Genomic DNA, 23455 nt, shown 5'->3' with positions numbered 1-23455 from the left:
TGAAAGTGAAAGAGGAGAGTGGAAAAGTTGGCTTAAAGCTCAACATTCAGAAAATGAAGATCATGGCATCTGGTCCCATCACTTCATAGGAAATAGATGGGGAAACAGTGGAAACAGTGTCAGACTTTATATTTTGGGCTCCAAAATCACTGTAGATGGTGATTGCAGCCATGAAATTAAAAGTTGCTTACTCCTTGGGAGGAAAGTTATGACCAACCTAGATAGCATATTGAAAAGCAGAGACATTACTTTGCCAACAAATGTCCGTATAGTCAAGGCTATGGTTTTTCCAGTGGTCATGTATGGATGTGAGAGCTGGACTGTGAAGAAAGTTGAGCACTGAAGAATTGATGCTTTTGAACTGTGGTGTTGGAGAAGACTCTTGAGAGTCCCTTGGACTGCAAGGAGATCCAACCAGTCCATTCTAAAGGAGATCAGTCCTGGGTGTTCATTGGAAGGACTGATGCTGAAGCTGAAACTCCAATACTTTGGCCACCTCGTGCGAAGAGTTGACTCATTGGAAAAGACCCTGATGCTGGGAGGGATTGGGGGCAGGAGGAGAAGGGGACAACAGAGGATGAGATGGCTGGATGGCACTACCAACTCAATGGACATGGGTCTGAGTGGACTCCGGGAGTTTGTGAGGGACAGGGAGGCCTGGTGTGCTGCGGTTCATGGGGTCGCAAAGAGTTGGACACGACTGAGTGACTGAACTGCACTGAATGTATTATGTATTTTCCAGTGATTTCAATATAATAATTCTATGTATTTGGGGGGCCATTTTTTTCAGAGTGTTTAAGAAGCATTAAAAGACTTGTTGGTGAAAACTGGTTTCTTGTTTTAATATACTTTATTTATTTGTTTGATGTGGACCATCTTTAAAGTCTTTATTGAATTTGTTACAAGACTACTTCTGTTTTATGTTTTGCTTTTTTAGGCCATGAGGAATGTGGGATCTTAGCTTCCCAACCAGGGATCGAATCTGAGCCCCTGCATTGGAAAGCAAAGTCTTAACCACTGGACTGCCAGGGAAGTCCATTAATGTATTTTTTAAAATTACTTTCAGTTAGAGGATAATTGCTTTACAATATTGTACTGGTTTCTGCCCTACATCTACATGAATCAGTCATAGGTATAAACATGTCCTTTCCCTCTGGAAGGTCCCTCCCATCTCCTACCCCATCCCACCCCTCTAGGTAGTCACAGAGCACTGGGTTGAACTCCCTGCAGCACACAAAAAATTCCCAGTGGCCATCTGTTTTACGTATGGTAATGCACATGTTTCCATGCTCCTCTCTCAATTTTCCCCATCCTCTCCTTCCCCCACTGTGTTCACAAGCCTGTTCTCCATGTCTGCGTCTCCATTGCTGCCCTGCAAATGGATTAATCAATACCTTCTTTCTAGATTCCCTATATATGCATACTGTTAAAATTGAACTATAGATCATGTATAATAGTATGTTAGTTTTAGGTGTACAAAATGTATGTTAGTTTTAGGTGTACAATATAGTGATCCAACAATCAAATACACTGCAAAATGATCGCCGTGAGAAGTTCAGTAAGTTCTCTCACTCTCCAAAATTATTAGTGTTAATGACTGTATCTCTTGTGCTGTATATTATATCCCCATGACCTATTTATTTGATAAATAGAAGTTTGTATTTCTTAATCCCCTTCACCTAGTTTGCCCAACCCCCAACCCCCCTCCCTCTGGCAACCGCCAGTTTGCTCTGTATCTGTTTTGTTTGTTTTTAGATTCCACGTATCAGTCAGATTATACGGTATTTGTCTTTCTCTGTCTGACTTATTTCACTTAGCATAATACAGTCCTGATTCATCTGTATTGTTGCAAATGGCAAGATTTAATTTTTTTGTTGCTGAGTAATATTCCATTTTATGTACATACCACATCCTCTTTATCCATTCATCTATTTAAAAATATTTTTAGATTTTTAATTGAAGTATAATTGCTTTAAAATGTTGTGTTGGTTTCTGCCATACAACAGCCATAAGCATACATATATCCCCTCCCTCTTGAGCCTCCATCCCATCCCTCCTCCATTTGTCTATTGATAAGACATTTAGAATGTAAGTTCAAAACACTAAGTAATTCCTGAGCCCAATTGTCTTGTAGACTTTAACATAAAATGAAGAAAGATTATGGTAAATAAATATTGAGATTTACCATGAAAAGGGAAGACCATGATAGATACTGCAAAGACATGCGGGTGAAAGTCAAGTCTGTCTTTCTCAAGGACCACCACACTCTCCTTTTCTTTGGCACCAATGGAGCCTGTCTCATTGTGTTTTCAGGGCTCTTTCTTGGTTCCTCTCTCTTCCTCCCTGGCAATCCTATTGGCCCTCAAGGCCAGAGTCAGTCTCTCCTCTTACTTCTTACCATATGCATCTGACTCTTGCTATCTTCAGAGGTTACTTTTTTCTTGCAGACAGGCTGTGAGAGATCCCAGCTGGTTCCTGGACTCCTCTATAGCTGATATGGACACCACCGGGGGTGTCAGGGCTGGTGTGCACACACCTACCCATCCTTAGGTTGGTCCAGACTTTCACCTGAACTACTTGGTGGAATTGTTGTTAAGGCATTTGTAAAATCCAAAGGACTTTCACCTTCGTGGCTGCAAGTAGGAGTCCTCGCGTTCTCTTGTTCTCCAAGGTCTCCTCCCTTTGGCTGTCACCTGAACTCACTGTCAGCCTGGAAAGGTATTCTAGTCACTGATCTCTGGAATATGCAGCTGATCAGTCTTCTTTTCCTTTTTTTTAAAAAAATAATTTTATTTACTTACTTTTGGCTGTACTGGGTCTTTATTGCTGCTCAGGCTTTTCTCCAGTTGCGAAGAGCCAGGGCTACTCTCTAGTTTCAGTGCTTGGGTTTCTCACTGTGTTGGTTTCTCTTGTGGAGCACAGGATCTAGAGCACAGGCTCAGTAGTTGCGGTGCATGGGCTTAGTTGCTCTGAGGTATGTGAGATCTTCCTGGACCAGGGATTGAACCTACTTATGCATTGGCAGATGGATTGGTTACCCCTGGACCACCAGGGAAGCTCTGGTCAGTCTTCCTGAGTGTCTAGGGCTTCAGCCAGTTTTCTGCTTGGCCTGTATCATGGTCTCGTTTCTTCCTCTGTGAAGTTGGTGTGGAGCCCTATACCACAGTCACAGGTGTGGAACTTTGTACCAAGGTCACAGGACAAGAATCTCTGGAATTAACCAAGCTCCATAGCAAATGTTGTCATGAACATCCTGATCTAAACCAGCTAGTTCTCTGACCTTCAGATTGCAGGTTTCCCAGATAGCGCTAGAGGTAAAGAATCTGCCTGCCAATGCAGGAGACATAAGAGACTCGGATTCCATCCCTGAGTCAAGAATATCCTCTGGAGAAGGAAATGACAACCCACTCCAGTATTCTTACCCAGAGAATCCCATGGACAGAGGAGCCTGGGGGGCCACAGTCCGTGAGATCACGGAGTCTGACACTACTGAGCTTTTGAGCACACCATTACCCACCTGCAGCATCCTAAAGCGAAAACTTTAGTCACTCAGTCATGTCTCTTTGTGACCCTCTGGACTGTAGCCCACCAGGCTCCTCTGTTCATGGGATTCTCCAGGCAAGAATACTGGAGTGGGTTGCCATGCCCTTCTCCAGGGATCTTCCCAACTCAGGGATGGAACCCACGTTTCCTGTGTCTCCTGCACTGGGAAGTGGATTCTTTACCAGCTGAGACATAATACAGCATACACTTAGGTAAAGATATCACATTTTGAATGATATACTGCAATAAACTAGGAATTACAGCTTAGATTTCAAATCTTTTTTCCACATAATCCAATTTCGAGATTCTAATCACAATGATCTGTTTAAAATGCAAAATTGATCATTTACTTGAACTTTTTGGTCCTTTTCATTTTTGTCTTTGGCAGATATTTATCCTGTTGTCCTGCCCTAATAACACTGCCTTCTTTATTCCCCAATGTGTCTCAATTTGGAGAAAAAAAATTTGGTCACTTTTTTGCAAAGCACCTACTATGTGCAAAGTGCTGGTATAGAACTTGTGGTCCAGAATTAAACAGTGCTGCTCCTATTTCCTTAGTGAAAGGAAATGGTAAGTAGAGCAAAGAGTTCATAACATCATATAGAAATAAATGCTGTGATCAACAGTAAGACAGAGAGAGACGGAGGGAGGGAGATAGTTTAAGTATGAGCATTTATTCACATTTAAGTGTTTTTTCATGTGTTCATGTACATAAACTCTTGGTGGGGAGTGGATTGTCTCCTTCCGGGGTTTGAGGGAGGCTCCTATGCATTGTAAATTCCTTCCAGGTGCACTTTTTTTGGACTTTATCTTGTTTTTTAAATTGATTTGGCTGTACTGGGTCTTAGTTGTGGCACAGGGGTTCTTGGTTGCAGCAAGTGGGATCTAGTTCCCTGACCAGAGATAGAACCCAGGCCCCCTGCATTGGGAACGTGGACTCTTAGCCACCGGACTACCAATAGGATATAAAGTATATTGAAGAGGAGACTTATTTAGAAATTCACTCACCTAGTTATGAAAGTGAGAAACCTTGCAGTCTGGTTTCTGAGTCTCATACTGAGCAGGGGTCTATGGGACTCCAGGGCACAAAGCCTTTCCATGTCCCCCATTTCTTCGACTACAGGAAACAGCCTTCATTTAGCCCCCATGACCTTCCCTGAGCCCCAGTGGGCAGATTCAAGCAGTTGTTAATTAGGGAAGGGTGGGAATGCAAGACCAGGGAGAAATGGTCAAGAGCAACCTTAGAGCAAGGTCTTGTGTTGTTGTTCAGTCACTAAGTCGTGTCCAACTCTTTGCCAGCCCATGGGCTGTAGCACGCCAGTCTCCTCTGTCCTCCACTATCTCCCAGAGTTTGCTCCAACTCATACCCACTGAGTCAGTGATGCTATTTAACCATCTCATCCTCTGCTGCCCCCTTCTTTTACCTTCAATCTTTCCCAGCATCAGGGTCTTTTCCAGTGAGTCAGTTCTTTGCATAAGGTAGCCAAAGTATTGGAGCTTCAGCTTCAGCATCAGTCCTTCCACTGAATATTCATGGTTAATTTCTTTGAGGATTGACTGGTTTGATTTTCTTGCCGTCCAAGGGACTCTCAAGAGTCTTCTCGAGCACCACAGACTCCTACTTAGCTCACCACTAACCCAGCAGAATGCAAGCCTGTCACTCACTGCCTTGATCCTTATCACCTACCCCTGACCAAGAGCCCAGACTATAAGACCTCTCCCTATTCCCCATTGAGGGGGTGCAGTTCTTGAGGCGCTAGCCTACTCTGGTCCCTCTTTGCCTGGCAAAGGAATAAAGCCACTCTTTTTTTCTCCTTCATAACTGTCTTCATCTTTCCACTTGGCATCAGTGCACAGAAAGGCAAGATTTTGGCAGCATTACCTGCAAGCTGGAGAAGCAGAAAGCCAGTAGTAAAATTCAGTTCAAGTCTGAAGGCCTGAGCTCTGAGTCCAAGGGAAGGAAAAGGTGGACATCCCAGTTCAAGAAAAGAGAATGGATTCACCCTTCCTTCGCTTTTTTGATCCATTTGGCCCTCAGCAGAGTGGATGACACCCCGCCTCCACCTGCCCACTATCCTCCGCCACACTGGGGAGGGTGGGGTCTCTTAACTTAGTCTATGGAATCAAATGCTAATCTCTTCTAGAAATATCTTCAGGAACACACTCAGAATTAATACACAACCTGCTAACTGGGCATTCCCTAGCCCAGTCATGTTTCTCCCTATAATTAAACATCACATGTTGTATTATCCACTCAACACCAATAGAAACAGAACAAGGTGACCTAGGTGATTTTTTAAAATTAATTTTATTTTATTTTTAAACTTTACAAATTGTATTAGTTTTGCCAAATATCAAAATGACCTAGGTGATTTTATGTTTTAATTTATTTTTATTTTTTAAACTCTTCTGGGCTTCCCTGGTGGCTCAGATGGGTAAAGAATCTGCCTGCAATATAGGAGACCTGAGTTTGATCCTGGAGTTGGTAAGATCTCCTGGAGAAGAAAATGGCAATCTACTCTAGCTTTCTTCTTGGGAAATCCTAATGGACAGAGGAATCTGACAGGCTACAGTCCATGGGGTCGCAAAGGAGTTGGACACAACTTAGCAACGAAACAACAAAATACATTCTTGTGGAAGGACTGATACATGGCTGCAGCTTAATGTTCACTCATGATTACTTTCTGCACATTGTTGGGGGTATAACTGATTATATAATTTTAAATTAAAAAAATTTTATAGGTGTATAATTGCTTTACAGTTTTGAATTAGTTTCTGCTGTACAACAACATGAATCAACCTTAAGCATACATATATCCTTTGCTTCTTGAGCCTCCCTCCTGCTCCTCCCATCCCAGCTTGCTAGGTCATCATAGAGCACCGGGCTGAGCTCCCTGTGCTATACAGCAACTTCCCACTAGCTATCTATTTCACACATGGTAGTGTACATAGGTCTGTAATTTTAAATATTTTAAAACACACGTTAAAGAAAGTAAACAGGGAGGAAATTGGTTTCTATACTATTTCTATTTACCAAAGAAATTGAAATTATTTCAAAATGTAGTCCACATCAGAATGAAGAAAAAGTTAAATCACAGTCAGTGAAATAAAGATAGTTAAGAGACTATTTAAAGGGCTTCCCAGGTGGCTCTAGTGGGAAAGAACCTGCCTTTCAGGAAATGTAAGAGAGGTGGGTTTGATCCCTGGGTGGGGTAAATCCCCCGGAGGAGGGCATGGCAGTCCACTCCAGTGTTCTTGCCTGGAGAATCCCATGGACAGAGGAGCCTGGTGGGCTGCAGTCCACAGGGTCCCAAAAAGTCAGACATGACTGAAGCGACTTAGCAAATGCACAAAACACTGATTTCTTTGGAATGGCTATTGGCATAGACTTTATAGATTTTTAATAAAGATTTGGACTTTTACTGATAAACATTTAAACAGCCTCTACTTTATTGTGTTAAAACATAAGCTTATGGATATTTCAGTCCCTTGGACTGCAAGGAGATCCAGCCAGTCCATTCCAAGGGAGATCAGCCCTGGGTGTTCTTTGGAAGGAATGATGCTAAAGCTGAAACTCCAGTACTTTGGCCACCTCAGCAAAGAGCTGACTCATAGGAAAAGACTCTGATGCTGGGAGGGATTGGGGGCAGGAGGAAAAGGGGATGACAGAGGATGAGATGGCTGGATGGCATCACCGACACGATGGACATGAGTCTGAGTGAACTCCAGGAGATTGTGATGGACAGGGAGGCCTGGCGTGCTGCGATTCATGGGGTTGCAAAGAATTGGACACTGAGGCATCAGATCAGACTGAGCGACTGATCTGACCTGATCTGATGGATATTTCTGTGTATAGAAATAATTTTTTTTTGTAGAATGTATCCTGACTGAGAGTAAATGTTAAAAATGTTGGTAGAAACTGCCAACAGCACTCCCAGACACAAATGTATTACATTTTTTTTCATTTACAAGAGTATCTGACACTGTCAATAGCCTCAAATTCTCAACTTTGTGGATAAAGTTTCATAAATCTCTTCAAAGCTTTTGATGAGAGGGAGGGGTGTGTCCTCTGGATTGGGTTGTCCCCTGATTGGGTTGTCCCCTGATTGGGTTGTCCACTCTCTTCCCCTATAAAAGGAGAATCAGAAGCAGAAGTTCCTGTACTTTCTACCAAGTCACAGGCTTTCTGCATCTCCAGAGTGGTCAGAGGACAGCACTTGGAAGACAGGGAATCCTGCATAGACCAGAGTTCCAAGCAGGCCTCTTCTGGTGAGTGTGGAATCTCTCTTGATTGCAAGAGAGTGTTCACATATATACTTGTTTTTTTTGCAAAGTCTTTTTAAGTTGGCAGACAATAGCTCTTAAAGAGGTTACCTTGTTGAAAGTTATTTCCTTGGTGTTAGTGTTAGGAATACTGAAGATTTCGTATATTTTTGAGTCTGAAGATTTTAGGATAGTAGCCCAGATTTTCTTCTTGGCATGTGGGATCTTAGTTCCTAGACCAGGGATCAAACCCCATGCAGTGGAAGCTTGGAGTCTTAACCACTGGACCACCAGGGAAATCCCAGGTTGTACATATATATATTTTTTAAAAACAAAATCACTATGAAGTAGAAGTATTTGGCTGTGTTCTTTAAATAGTTCTCTCTGAGAAGTTGTTTTACACACTATGTGTTTAGTTTTCCTTCCTTTCTTTAAAAAAATTCAGTTCTTTGCTTCAAGAACTATTTGAACCTATTGCTTCAAATAGGTCATCAGTTTGGCCTTCCGCAATTTCTCCATCAACAATTGTCATTAATTTTTTCTCCCTTCTTACCTCTCTTCCTCCATATCTCCTTCTTTCTCTGTCTCTCTGTTGGCTTTATTGATGCTCACAATACTTAATTATACCTGAAACTATAGTAGATATGGGCTTCTCAGGTAGTTCAGCTGGTAAAGAATCCACCTGTAATGCAGGAGACCACCGTTAGACTCCTGGGTCAGGAGGTTCCCCTGGCGAAGGGATAGGCTACCCACTCCAGTATTCTTGTGCTACCCTGGTGGCTCAGACTGTAAAGAGCCTTCATGCAATGTGGGAGATCTGGGTTCAATCGCTGGGTTGGGAAGACGCCCTGGAGGAGAGCATGGCAACCCATTCCAGTATTCTTGCCTGGAGAATCCCCACAATAGTAGATATTCTTTAGTCTATAACCCTTTTTACTCATTAGGATTCAAATAAACTGGGGCAGTGACTTTAATTTAAACTCAAGGGTTTTAGTACAATGTGGCATATAATTGTTGTTCGGTGGCTAAATCATGTCTAACTCTTTGCCATCCCATGGACTGCAGCATGCCAGGCTCCCCTGTCCTTCACTATCTTCCAGAGTTTGTTCTAATTCGTGTCCACTGAGTTGGTGATGCCATCCAACCATCTCATGCTCTGTCATCCCCTTCCTCTCCTGCCTTCAATCTTTCCAAGCATCAGGGTCTTTTCAATTTTTCTTTAGATCAGGTGGCCAAAGGATTGGAGCTTCAGTTTCAGCATTAGTCCTCCCAATAGATGCTCTGTAAATGGGATGATCAAATAATTTTCCCTCCAAACTTGGGACTTCTAGATCAATGTTCAGGGATAGTGTTAATAATTATGGCAGGACAACAGAAATAAAATAAAAATTTTAGTTTCTCCCTTTAAAAATATTTTCTGAAGACAGAGATGATGGATTTAAATGAAAGGGTGTGCTGATTAGGTTTACATGTTAACCAGATTATTGTGATTAGAGGTTAAATGGATTACATAGAGAAAGGATTAGAAGCCCTAGTGCCAATTAGACAGTCTACCACAAAAGAGATTTTTATCACCATATAACTGAAGTTGAGTGAATTTATTAGAAAAGTTTAGAAAGTACTTTTTTGAGTTTGAACAGTCTTTTTCAAAAAATATATCTGAGCCCAGTCTAAGGGCAAAGTGAATAAGTGAGTCTGTCAGTGTAAACTGCTAAAGTCCACATTACTCTTCCCTTCATTGGGCATCCAACTTAGTGAGAAAATCAAGATAAAGAGATGATGTGCCTGCGTGCTAAGTTTGTGAACCCATGGACTGCAGCCTGCCAGGTTCCTCTGCCCATGGGATTCTCCAGGCAAGAAAACTGGAATGGATTGCCATGCCCTTCTCCAGGGGATCTTCCCGACCCAGGGATCGATTACATCTAACCTGCATTGGCAGGCAGGTTCTTTACTAGCACCACCTGGGAAGTCTGGATAGTATACATACAATTCAAAATTGGAAACATTAATAGGGAAAGTGCAATATTAATCTTAATGACTGGATCAGGAAAGGTCACTGTGTTAAATGGTGTTTTGCAGGAACATTGAAAGGTGCTCAAGACTGATTCGAAGGCTCCAGAGGCAGCGGCTCTGGAGGTCTGAGCCACATCACCGACTCCCTGTGGAGGTTCCTAGACTTGCCGTTCCTGGAGCAGTAGAGGGCCTCACCCCGCAGTAGAGACCTGCTGGGTCTCTCTGTTCATCCCGCGAGATCTCGCGTTAACCTCGGCTACTGGAAATATGGCTGCAGCGAGTGAACGGGCAATGGAGAAAACTGTGAAATCTGTTCCTGTGAAGAGGGAAAAGAAAGAAAACGAACAAATCCGTAAACTCTTCATTGGTGGCTTGAGCTCTGAAACCACAGAAGAAAGTCTGAAGAATTACTACCAGCAGTGGGGAGAACTCACAGACTGTGTGGTCATAAGGGGCCTTGCCAGTCAAAAATCAAGAGGGTTTGGTTTTGTTACTTTCTCCTCCGTGGCTGAGGTGGATGCAGCCATGGCAGCCAGACCTCATTCCATTGATGGGAGAGTGGTTGACCCCAAACGTGCTGTTGCGAGAGAGAAGTCTGAAAAACAGGGGTCGCTTGTCAATGTGAAGAAGCTGTTCGTTGGTGGAATTAAGGAAGATACCGAGGAGCATCATCTTAGAGAGTACTTTGAGAAATACGGAAAAATCGATGCCATTGAGATCATTACAGATCGGCAGTCAGGCAAGAAAAGAGGCTTTGGATTTGTGACTTTTGATGACTATGATCCCGTGGATAAGATAATGTTGCAGAAATACCATGCCATCAACGGTCATCGTGCAGAAGTTGGGAAGGCTTTGTCGAGACAGGAAATGAAGGAAATTCAAGGTCCTAGAAGTAGAAAAGGAGGCCCTTTTGGTTTTAGTGTTTCTTCTAATGGGGGTGGAAATTTTGGACGAGGGCCAGGAACTAAATTTAGAGGAGAAGCTGATGGATATGGAAATGGTCCCGGATCTAGGGATGGCTGTCATGGGTATGGAGGAGGACCTGGAGGTGGGAATTTTGGAGGTTACCCTTGTTATGGAGGTGGGAATTTTGGAGGTTACCCTTGTTATGGAGGAGGAGGTGGAGAATATGCTGGTCGACGTCCTGGGTATGGCAACCAGTGGGAATTCTCTGGAGGTGGTTATGGCAATAATTTTGGAAATTACGACCAGCAACCTTCTAATTATGGTCCAATGAGGAATGGAATCTTTGGTGTTGGCAGGAACATAGTGGCCCCATACAGTGGAGGAAATTATGGCCCAGGCGGCAATGGAGGAAGTGGGGGTTATGGAGGTGGAAGTGGATATTGAGCTTCTTCCTGTTTGCCCTGGGCTTCACTGTCTGAATAGCAGAGGATGAGAGCCCAGACATAACAGAACAGTTTCAGGTTCTTGAAATAAGGACATTAAGAAAACTCTTATCTCAGCCATGAATAAATATTTAGTGATGTGTCAGAAGACCTCAGAGCAGATTCAAAGAGTCATTTTTGTGAATGGACTGGATTATTTAAGAACATTACCTTCCTGTGGAGGAAAAATTGTGAAAAAAACTGACTTTGAGACAGTTTCCTAGCTTCTTAACTGTTTATTTCTAGTGAGTGTAGAAGTATTCCTTCTTTGGTAATGTTAAATGTGTAAGTTTCAGGTGACATGTGAAACCTTTAAAATGTTTTTTTCTCAAAGTTTTGAAACTATTAGCCAGAATCAGCACAATAGACAGAATGTTGTTCCTTTTATTGGAAAAATAAAAATATATTAAACTTGAAAAAAAATAAAAATAAAACTGTCTGTAGAGTTAAGAAGCAGTTGTACTTTTATGACTTAATAAAATAATTCTAAAAGAAAAGCAGTTGTAATTTGTCCTTTTTCATTTATAACTTTTTCACTTTAAAATTTTTATCTTTAAGTAATTTTTTTCTACTTTATGAGGTATTATTGATATATACTATTTAATTTACTGTTTATTTTTAGCAGCTTCCCAGGTGGCATCAGTTCAGTTCAGTCAAGTAGTCATGTCCGACTCTTTGCGACCCCATGAATTGCAGCACACCAGGCCTCCTTATCCATCACCAACTCCTGGAGTTCACTCAAACTCACGTCCATCGAGTCACTGATGCCATCCAGCCATCTCATCCTCTGTGATCCCCTTCTCCTCCTGCCCTCAATCCCTCCCAGCATCAGAGTCTTTTCCAATGAGTCAACTCTTCGCATGAGGTGGCCAAAGTACTGGAGTTCCAGCTTCAGCATCAGTCCTTCCAAAGAACACCCAGGACTGATCTCCTTTAGAATGGACTGGTTGGAACTCCTTGCAGTCCAAGGGACTCTCAAGAGTCTTCTCCAACACCACAGTTCAAAAGCATCAGTTCTTTGACACTCAGGCTTCTTCACAGTCCAACTCTCACATCCATACATGACCACTGGAAAAACCATGGCCTTGACTAGATGGACCTTTTTTGGCAAAGTAATGTCTCTGCTTTTGAATGTGCTATCTAGATTGGTCATAACTTTCCTTCCAAGGAGTAGGCGTCTTTTAATTTCATGGCTGCAATCACCATCTACAGTCCCATGAAGTGATGGGACCAGATGCCATGATCTTCGTTTTCTGAATGTTGAGCTTTAAGCCCACTTTTTCACTCTCCACTTTCACTTTCATCAAGAGGCTTTTGAGTTCCTCTTCACTTTCTGCCATAAGGGTGGTGTCATCTGCATACCTGAGGTTATTGATGTTTGTCCTGGCAATGTTGACTCCAGCTTGTGCTTCTTCCAGCCCAGCGTTTCTCATGATGTACTCTGCATACAAGTTAAATAAACAGAGTGACAATATACAGCCTTGACGTACTCCTTTTCCTCTTTGGAACCAGTCTGTTGTTCCATGTCCAGTTCTAACTCTTGCTTCCTGACCTGCATAGAGGTTTCTCAAGAGGCAGATCAGGTGGTCTGGTATTCCCATCTCTTTCAGAAATTTCCACACTTGTGATCCACACAGTCAAAGGCTTTGGCATAGTCAATACAGCAGAAATAGATGTTTTTCTGGAACTCTCTTGCTTTTTCCATGATCCAGAAGATGTTGGCAATTTGATCTCTGGTTCCTCTGCCTTTTCTAAAACCAGCTTGAACATCTGGAAGTTCATGGTTCACATATTGCTGAAGCCTGGCTTGGAGAATTTTGGGCATTACTTTACTAGCATGTGAGATGAGTGCAATTGTGTGGTAGTGTGAGCATTCTTTGGCATTCCCTTTCTTTGGGACTGGAATGAAAACTGACTGGCATAGTGGTAAAGAATCCACCTGCCAATGCAGTAGATGTGGATTCAATTCCTGGGTGGGAAAGATCCTCTGCAGAGGGAAATGGCAACACACTCCAGGATTATCAACTGGGAAATCCTATGGACAGAAGAGCCTGGGGGCTTTAGTCCATGGGGTCCCAAGAGTTGGACATGACTTAATGACTAAACCACCAGACCACTATCACTCATTTATTTAGGCGGCACTGGGTCTTCATTGCAGTGCGTGGATGCCTCTCTTGTTGTAAAGCACCGACTCTAAGGTGCGTGGGTTCTCTACTTGAGGCACACAGGCTCAGTAGTTGCAACAGGTAGGCTTCGTTGTCCTGCGGTATATAGGACAAAAATCAAGTGCTAACTATAGTCATCATGTACATTACATCCCTTGTTGTTCATTCACTGAGTCATGTCTGACTAGTTGCAACCCTATAAACTGCAGCATGCCAGGTTTCTCTATCACCATCTCCCTGAGTTTCCTCAAATAACATGCCCATTGAGTCAGTGATGCCATCCAACTGTCTCATTCTCTGTTTCCCCCTTCTCCTCTTGCCCTCAATTTCCCCAGCATCATGGTGTTTTCCAATGAGCCAGCTCTTCCCATCAGGTGGCCAAAGTATTGGAGCTTCAGGTTCAGCATCAGTCCTTCCAATGAATATTCAGGGTTGATTTCCTTTAGGATTGACTGGTTTGATCTCCTTGCAGTCCAAGGGACTCTCAAGAGTATTCTCCAGCAACACAGTTTGAAAGCATCAATTATTTGGTGCTCAGCCTTCTTTATGGTCCAACTCTCACATCCATACATGACTACTGGAAAAAGCATAACTTTGACCAGATGGACTTTTGTTGGCAAAGTCATGTCTCTGCTTTTAAAAACAGTCAAGGCTTGACATTGCTATTCTTCCAAGGAGTAAGTGTCTTTTAATTTTGTGGCTGCAGTTACCATCAGAAGTGATTTTGGAGCCCCCCAAAATAAAGTCTCTCACTGTTTCCATTGTTTCCCTATCTATTTGCCATGAAGTGATGGGACTGGATGCCATGATCTTTGTTTTTTGAGTGTTGAGTGTTAAGCCAGCTTTTTCCCTCTCCTCTTTCACGTTCTTCAAGAGGCTTTTTAGTTCCTCTTCACTTTCTGACATTAAAGTGGTATCATCTGCATATCTGAGGTTGTTGATATTTCTCCTGGCAATCTTGATTCTAGCTTGTGCTTCAGCCAGCCAGGCATTTCTCATGATGTACTCTGCATTGAAGTTAAATAAGCAGGGTGACAATATACAGCCTCGATGGACTCCTTTCTCAATTTTGAACCAGACCATTGTTCTGTGTCTGGTTCTAACTGTTGCTTCTTTTCCTGCATACAGGTTTCTCAGGAGGAAGGTAAGGTGTTCTGTTATTCCCATTTCTTTAAGAATATTACAGTTTGTCATGATCTACACAAAACTTTTAGCATATTCAATGAAGCAGAAGCAGATTTTTTGGGGAATTCTCTTGCTTTTTTCTATGATCCAGGGTATGTTGGCAATCTGATCTCTGGTTCCTCTGCCTTTTCTAAATCCAATTTGACATCTGAAAGTTCTTGGTTCACATACTGCTGAAGGCTAGCTTGAAGGATTTTGAGCAAAATCTATTGGCATGTGAAATGAGTGTAATTATACAGTAATTTGAACATCTTTTGGCATTGCTTTTCTTTGGGATTGGAATGAAAACTGATGTTTTCCAGTCCTGTGGCCACTGCTGAGTTTTCCAAATTTGCTGGCATAATGAGTGGAGCACTTTAACAGCATCATATTTTAGGATTTGAAATAGCTCAGCTAGAATTCCATCACCTCCATTAGCTTTGTTCATAGCAATGCTTTCTAATCCTTTGTTTAATGCAATGCTCCATAGTCCAGGATGTCTGGCTCTAGGTGAGTGATCACACCATCGTAGTTAACTGGGTCATGAAGATCTTTTTTGTATAGTTGTTCTGTGTATTCTTGCCACATTTTCTTAATCTCTTCTGCTTCTGTTAGGTCCTTGCTGTTTTTGTCCTTTTTTGTGCCTATCTTTGTATGAAATGTTCCCTTGGTATCTCCAATTTTCTTAGAGATCTCTAGTCTTTCCCATTCTATTGTTTTCATCTATTTCTTTGCATTGGTCATTTAAGAAGGCTTTCTTACCACTCCTTGCTATTCTTTGGGACTCTGCATTCGGTTGAGTTTATCTTTCCCTTTCTCCTTTGCCTTTTGCTTTTCTTCTTTTCTCAGCTATTTGTAAGGCCTCTTCAGACAACCACTTTGCCTTGCTGCATTTCTTTTTCTTGGGGATGGTTTTGGTCACCACCTCCTGTACAATGTTAGGAACCTCCATCCATAGGTTTTTAGGCACTCTGTCTATCAGATCTAATCCCTTGAATCTATTTGTCACTTCCATTGTATAATCATAAGGGATTTTATTTTGGTCATAACTGAGTGACCTAGTAGTTTCCCCTACTTTCTTCAATTTGAGCCTGAATTTTGCAGTAAGGAGCTGATGATCTGAGCCATGGTCAGCTTCAGGTCTTGTTTTTGCTGACTGTATAGAGCCTCTCCATCTTTGGCTGCAAAAAATATAATCAATCTAATTCTGGCACTGACCATCTGGTGATGTCAATGTTTAGCATCATCTCTTGTGTCGTTGGAAGAGGGTGTTTGCTATGACCAGTGCATTCTCTTGGCAAAACTGTTAACATTTTCCCTGCTTTGTTTTATACTCCTCTAAGGACAAACTTGCCTGTTACTCCAGTTATCTCTTGACTTCCTACTTTTACATTTCACTCCCCTATGGTGAAGAGGACATCTGTTTCGGTTTTTGTTCTAGGAGGTCTTGTAGGTCTTCATAGAATAGTTCAACTTCAGCTTCTTCAGCATTAGAGGTTGGGGCATAGACTTGGATTACTGTGATATTGAATGGTTTGTCTTGAACAGAGATCATTCTGTTATTTTTGAGATTGCATCCAAGAACTGCATTTTGGACTCTTTTGTTGACTATGAGGGCTACTCCATTTCTTCTAAAGGATTTTTGCCCTTTAGTAGTAGATAGGTCATCTATATTAAATTTGCCCATTCCCGACCATTTTAGTTCACTGATTCCTGAAATGTTGATATTCACTCTTGCCATCTCCTGTTTCAGTTCTGTTCAGTTCAGTTGCTTAGTCATGTCTGACTCTTTGAAACCCCACGAATTGCAGCAAGCCAGGCCTCCCTGTCGATCACCAACTCCCTGAGTTCACCCAAACTCATGTCCATCGAGTCAGTGATGCCATCAAGCCATCTCATCCTCTGTCGTCCCCTTCTCCTCCTGCCCCCAATCCTACCTAGCATCAGAGTCTTTTCTAATGAGTCAACTCTTCTCATGAGGTGGCCAAAGTATGGAGTTTCAGCTTTAGCATCATTCCTTCCAAAGAACACCAAAGACTGATCTCCTTTAGAATGGACTGGTTGGATCTCCTTGCAGTCCAAGGGACTCTCAGGAGTCTTCTCCAACACCACAGTTCAAAAGCATCAGTTCTTTGGCGATCAGCTTTCTTCACAGTCCAACTCTCACATCCATACATGACCACTGGAAAAACCATAACCTTGACTATACGGACCTTTGTTGGCAAAGTAATGTCTCTGCTTTTGAATATGCTATCTAGGTTGGTCATAACTTTCCTTCCAAGGAGTAAGCGTCTTTTAATTTCATGGCTGCAATCACCATCTGCAGTGATTTTGGAGCCCCCCCAAATAAAGTCTAACACTGTTTCCACTGTTTCCCCATCTATTTCCCATGAATGATGTGGGATCAGATGCCATGATATTCGTTTTCTGAATGTTGAACTTTAAGTCAACTTTTTCACTCTCCTCTTTGCCCGGAGCCGGCATATTGCATATTGAGTGCATACTGCATATTGCATTTTGAGTGCAGCACTTTCCACAGCATCATCTTTCAGGATCTGGAATAGCTCAACTGGAATTCTATCACTGCTGGGAGCCAGCGTGAGGAGCTCCACCCATGACAAAGGTCATGAGGAAGGAGGCTCGGCATACGCAAAGGCGGGATCGAGCCTCAGGAGTCCCCCTGGAAATTCTCGAGCATTTACACCCAAAACCAGAGTCTGCCTACTTTCTGCTTTGTGCTTTCACCTACACCTCTGACTTTACGGGGGGCTGTCCCCCACTACCTCTCTGAAAAAAGAGTTAGCTTACAGCTCCAGTTAATAATTCCTGGGTGTGACAGTGTTTCAACCTACAAACTCCTTTGGAAATCCCCTAACCTGCCTGAATAGGTTTTTCCGGCCACATGTGATTGTTCAGAGCCTCCCAACTGTGAGAGGCAGGAGATGTTCTAAACTGTCTAAACACAGATTCTTTTGAGTAGTTAAAAGATTGATTAGAAATTATATTGGTGAAGGGATTTTCACTTGTTGGGCCAATGTTTGCTGCTAAGTTTCCATATCCCTTACCTGCTGTGTCCCTGGCAGTGTATTGATTAATATAATTGGTGTAAGTAGTAGCTTTAATGTTTGTAACCTGGGACCCTTGAGTTAATTCTTTTTCTTGTTATAGCCCACCACACCTTTGCTCTGTAGGAATGCAACTTTATCTAATGCTTTTGGAGGGTGGCTCCTGACCAATCACCTTTAGAGAAAAATAAGTTTTCTGAAGAAAGGGTCTTAAAATGTTAACAGGCCTCCGGGCCAGAAGATGATGTAAATCACCTAAGCTTTTGCACATGATAAGTTTGCAGGAAGAAAGCCTGGCTTGCTGCCTGACTCTACCCCTTCACCCATTATCCTCTATGCATAACTTAAGGTATAAAAACTACTTTGGAAAATAAAGTGCGGGCCTTGTTCACCGAAACTTGGTCTCACCATGTCGTTCTTTCTCTTACCTTCTGGCTGAATTATTCAGCCTCTTTTCTACACTGAATTTCCTCACTGAGCTATCCTTATTTCAGCCTCTTTTCTCCACTGAATTTCCTCACTGAGCTATCCTCATTCTATTACTCTTTGTATCCTTAATTAACATATAATTAAGCAGTTGTTTCCTGATCTTCGCCTACGCCATCTCTCCTTCGAATACCCTGGATCAGCCGGGGCTGGTCCCCGGCACCTCTTTCACTTTCTTCAAGAGGCTTTTTAGTTCCTCTTCACCTTCTGCCATAAAGGTGGTGTCATCTGCATATCTGAAGTTATTGATATTTCTCCCGGCAATCTTGATTCCAGCTTGTGCTTCTTCCAGCCTAGCATTTCTCATGATGTACTCTGCATATAAGTTAAATAAGCAGGGTGACAATATACATCTCCTGTTTGACTACATCCAATTTACCTTGTTTCATGGTCCTAATATTCCAGGTTCCTATGCAGTATTGTTCTTTACAGCATCAGACTTTCCTTTCACCAACAGATACAATCACACCTGGGTGTCATTTTCACTTTGGCTCAGCCTCTTCATCCTTTCTGTAGCTATTTCTCCACTCTACCCCAGTAGAATATTGGGCCCCTACCGACCTGGGGGTTCACCTTTCAGTGTCATCTCTTTTTGCCTTTTCAAACTGTTCATGGGGTTCTCAAGGCAAGAATGTTGAAGTGGTCTGCCATTCCCTTCTACAGTGTACCACGTTTTTAGCACGGATGTGCCCTTCAGCTGCTCAGCATAGCTGGATGAAATGCTTTGTGCTTTGGCTTTCCCACTGCTGGTCCTCAGTGAGCATTTAAACCTTCACTGGCATCAGGAGTCAGTCAAGATGTGGCCAGAGTTTGAGGCAAAGGCCCTGTTGGAGTGGCTGAAAAGGGGGTCTGGGGAAGTCTGGAACTGATGTTGGAGGATGCCCAGGAGTGGAGGGCACCCCCACCTCTGCTGCCGCTGGCTACCCTGGAGTCGATCCACTGCCTGGGAGCTGCTGTCCACCAGTGGAGCTGATAAGCCACCCAGGAGCTGACTATATCCTGGCTTTTCCACTGCTGCTGGTTGCCCTAGTACTTTATTTATCTTAACCAAAAGCTTGTAGCTTTTGGCAACCTTCATTCTATTTCTCTGCCCACAAATTCCCCACCTCTGGTGGTATCTTTTCCTTTGAGATTAAAAAGGAAACTTTAAGTTCATCATATAAATGAGATGCTATAGTATTTGTCTTTCTCTGACTTATTTCACTTAGCATAGTGCCCTCAAGAGATTATCCATGTTGTTGGAAATGGCACAATTTCCTTATTTTTTTTTATGGTTGAACAGTCTATCATTATATGTGTATATATATGTGTACGTATATATGTATATGAGCATGTGTATAGATACATGTATATATGCATAAAATGTAAAATCACATTTTATTTATTCATTCATCTTTTGATAGATATTTAGGGTCATTTCCATGTCTTGGCTATTGTAAGTAATGCTGCAATGAACATGGACTATTCAGGATCATGACTTTTGTTTTGTTCAGATATATACCCAGAAGTGGAGTTGAAATAGAGCAAGTCCCCCCTATAGTCTTTCCCATCCCCCTACCCCATGTCCTCAACCTGCCTATTATCTGTGAAAAAAAAAAACTTAGCTAGAAGAATAAGTTTCATCATAGAAGTGAGAAAATGCAGAAGCAAAGAAAAGCAGTCAAATAGGACAAAACAGTAATAGTTTAGTCATTAAGCATAGTCAAGGAACTTTAGCTCCTTCTCAAGGGCTATAGATAATATTTTGAGCCATATCCTGAGCTGTCTTGTAGATACTGAAACTCCCACCAAGTGGAACAGGTTAACTGTATGATGACCAGAGTGGAGCCATGACAGAAGCTCCCACAGTTGTGAGCATTGGCCTTAAGGAAATGGGAATAATACAACCCTGGAACTTAAAATCAACTGTGTTTAAAACAATCAAGATGATGTTGGTCAGACCACTGGTAACCAATTTCAAGATTACTATTAGAGCTGACTGCTGTTTCTACATGTAGCCCCATTCTTCTGCCTATACACTCTATTGCCCCATGATTGTCAAGGGGGGAGTTGCGCTTTGGACAGGAGTCTGCCCTCCCCCATGGCCCCAGTCACTGGCATCCAAAATATAGCAAATTTTCCTTTCCATCAACCTTGCCTCTTTATTGGCTTTTGAGCAGTGAGGATCTGGACCCCACTTTCAGTTACAGTTTGATGAATTCTGACTCCAATTATATCTTAATATGATCCATTTTAAGATATAATTGGAGTCAGAATTCATCAAACTGCAAGGAGATCCAACCAGTCCATTCTGAAGGAGATCAGCCCTGGGATTTCTTTGGCAGGAATGATGCTAAAGCTGAAACTCCAGTACTTTGGCCACCTCATGTGAAGAGTTGACTCATTGGAAAAGACTCTGATGCTGGGAGGGATTGGGGGCAAGAGGAGAAGGGGACGACAGAGGAGGAGATGGCTGGATGGCATCACTGACTCGATGGACGTGAGTCTGAGTGAACTCCGGGAGTTGGTGATGGACAGGGAGGCCTGGCGTGCTGCGATTCATGGGGTCGAAAAGAGTGGGACATGACTGAGCGACTGATCTGAATCTGATCTGAATATGATCCAAATTACAATGTTCTCCTATCTATCTGACTTTTATCGTATCAGAAGGAATAAATTCTCATCACAAAACTGCTTTTTTATTTAAAAAATTAAATCTGTGGAAGAAGGCATTTAAATTATAACTGATATTAAGGAATTAAGTAACTAAGAAGGTTTTGATTCCAAGAAAAGACTGATTTAGTAAGCTTCAAGACAGTTCAAGAGCAAATAGTCAAACAAAAGCACAGAGTGAAAAATAGACAAGACAGAGCTAAAAGATAAGTGGGAAGTGATGAAGAGTGGACTAGAGAGAAGGTGGGGAGGAATTGATATCACAAGTGAAAATATACGCAAGCATGTTCCAAATGGATGAAATACATCAACCCACAGATGTAAGTAACTCAACGTCCTTTGAGCAAAAAATAAAACAAAACAAAAACAAAAACACAGGGGAAAGAATGAGATACACTATGGTCTCAACGCCAAAGTTAATGTAAAAAGGTTTTAGACATTTTAGAGAATACAGAGGCTAATTGGTGATGCCTAGACATAAATAAAAACTAAGATAGATAGCAATACAGAACCTTTTTATTTTAGAAAATATTTTAATTTCTCTCTCTCTCTCTCTCTTTTTGGCTGTACTGGGTCTTCACACGGGCTTACCTCCAGGGGCAGCATGTGGGCTTCTCTTGCTGCACTCCATGGGCTTCTTGTTGCAGTGCAATGGGCTTCTCTTGTTACAGATCATGAGCTCTAGAGTGCAAGAGCAGTAGCTGCAGCCCAGAGGCTTAGTTGACCTGTGGTATATGGGATCTTAGTTCCCTGACCAGGGATCTAACCTGTGTTGGAGGGTGGATTCCTTTTCTTATATAATTTTATTTATTTATTTCTGGTTATGCTGGATCTTCATTGCTGTGTGGGTTTTTCTCTAGATGCAGCGAATGGGGGCTACTCTCTAGTTGCGGTGCTTGGGCTTCTCACTGCAGTAGCTTCTCGTTTTGGAGCATAGGCTCTACAGCACAGGCTCAATAGATGTGGTGCACTGGCTTAGTTGCTCTGAGGCACGTAGGATCTTCCTAGATCATGGATCAAACCCATATCTCCTGCACTGGCAGGAGGATTCTTTACCATTGAGCCACCAGGGAAGTCCCGGGAAAATGGATTCTTAACCAGTGGACCACCAGGGAAGTCCCGAGAACCTTTTTAAAATGCTAAAATAAATCTCATGTCAAGACAAAATTCTATACCTAGCATCAAAATGGTCCAAAATAAAGATGTCTGAAAAACTTAAAGTGAAGCATTTATTGTTAGTAGCCTTGAATTAGACAAAATACTAGACAGTGTTATTAAGTCCAAAGGACAATAATTCCAAATTAAACACTAGGGATGCAGGAAAGAATAGAGTCAACAAAAGAGAATTTAAAATAAATATCAATGAATTTTGGCTTATAAACAGTTCAAGAAATATGTCATGGAGATTAAAATATATGTAGAATTAAAATGCATGACAGCAGTAATAGAAAAGCCAGGAAAGTTAAAATGAAATTGAAAGTATTCTAAGATTTTAGCTTTGAGAAAAGTGGTAAAAATGATTATCTGTATTTGTTGTTTAGTCACTAAATTTTGTCCAACTCTTTTGTGACCTTAGGGACTGTAGCCCACCAGGTTCCTCTGTTCATGGGATTCTTCAGGCAAGAATACTGGAGTAGGTTGCCCTGCCCTCCTCCAGGGGATCTTCCTGACTTAAGATTGAACCAACATCTCCTGCAACTCCTGCATTGCAGGCAGATTCTTTACCACTGAGCCATGGGGGAAGCCGAAACATATATAGTACTGTATGTCAATGGTGTGTCAATGATATCTCATGAAATCAGAAAAAAATTTTTATGAAAAAAATTAAAAGTACAAAAAAGTATAAATCAAAGAGGACAAACAACTGTATTTTTCTTCAGAATTATTTTATTGAATCATAAATGTACACCTGCTTTATAACTACACTCTAAAATTTAAGGAACAATGTTATGCCTCATTACAACATACTCCTGGCTAACAGCTTTTCAATATCTGAGAAAAATCTTGCAAAAGTTTTCACATGATCAAAATAAGGATGCTTCTACACTCTGACAAAGACCACTAGAAAAAAATAATTAAGCTAAGAAACGGTCTCAAAGGCATTTTCTATATAGTTTTTCCTCTGCAGGCAGGTGATGTTCTTAAATAATCCACTCCACTCACCAATGGCTCTCTGCAGCTGCTCTGGTGTCTTCTGCCACATCACTGCATGTTTACTCATGACTGAGACAATTCACCCGAAGCTGTCCTGTTACCTCTGGGCTCTCATCCTCTGCTATTTAGACAGTGAGTGAAAGTTGCTCAGTCATGTCTGACTCTTTTCGACCCCATGGACTATACAGTCCACGGAATTCTCCAGGCCAGAATACTGGAGTGGGTAGCCTTTCCCTTCTCCAGGGGATCTCCCCAACGCAGGGATTGAACCCAGGTCTCCCGAATTGCAGGCGGATTCTTTACCAGCTGAGCCACAAGGGAAGCCCATGGCAAATAGGAAGAAGCTCAATATGAGCTTTGCCCTCTCAACCTCCACTTCCTCCACTGCCTTCTGGACCAGAGTTTCAGTCTGTAAGTTTTCCCTACTGCTGGCAGTAGTTCCTCAGACTTTCTTCTGTGGTTTCAGACTCAGTTGCTTCAGTTCAATTCCCCATAGCTGAAGGAGATGAGAAAGATCTCAGCAAAGAACGCAGGTCTCAACTGTCCTGGCTCTGGTGAGAAC

General features: G+C 42.2%; 1 pseudogene; it reads left to right on the top strand.

Moving 5' to 3' along the window:
- The first annotated feature begins 10110 nt into the window (after positions 1-10110).
- Positions 10111-11169, top strand: LOC113896632 (annotated as a pseudogene).
- Positions 11170-23455: the final 12286 nt, after the last annotated feature.

Source organism: Bos indicus x Bos taurus, chromosome 7 (assembly GCF_003369695.1).
Source record: "Bos indicus x Bos taurus breed Angus x Brahman F1 hybrid chromosome 7, Bos_hybrid_MaternalHap_v2.0, whole genome shotgun sequence".
NCBI classification, from domain to species: domain Eukaryota; kingdom Metazoa; phylum Chordata; class Mammalia; order Artiodactyla; family Bovidae; genus Bos; species Bos indicus x Bos taurus.
The sequence above is the reverse complement of the archived record's forward strand: the minus strand, read 5'-3'. Positions and strand labels throughout refer to the sequence as shown.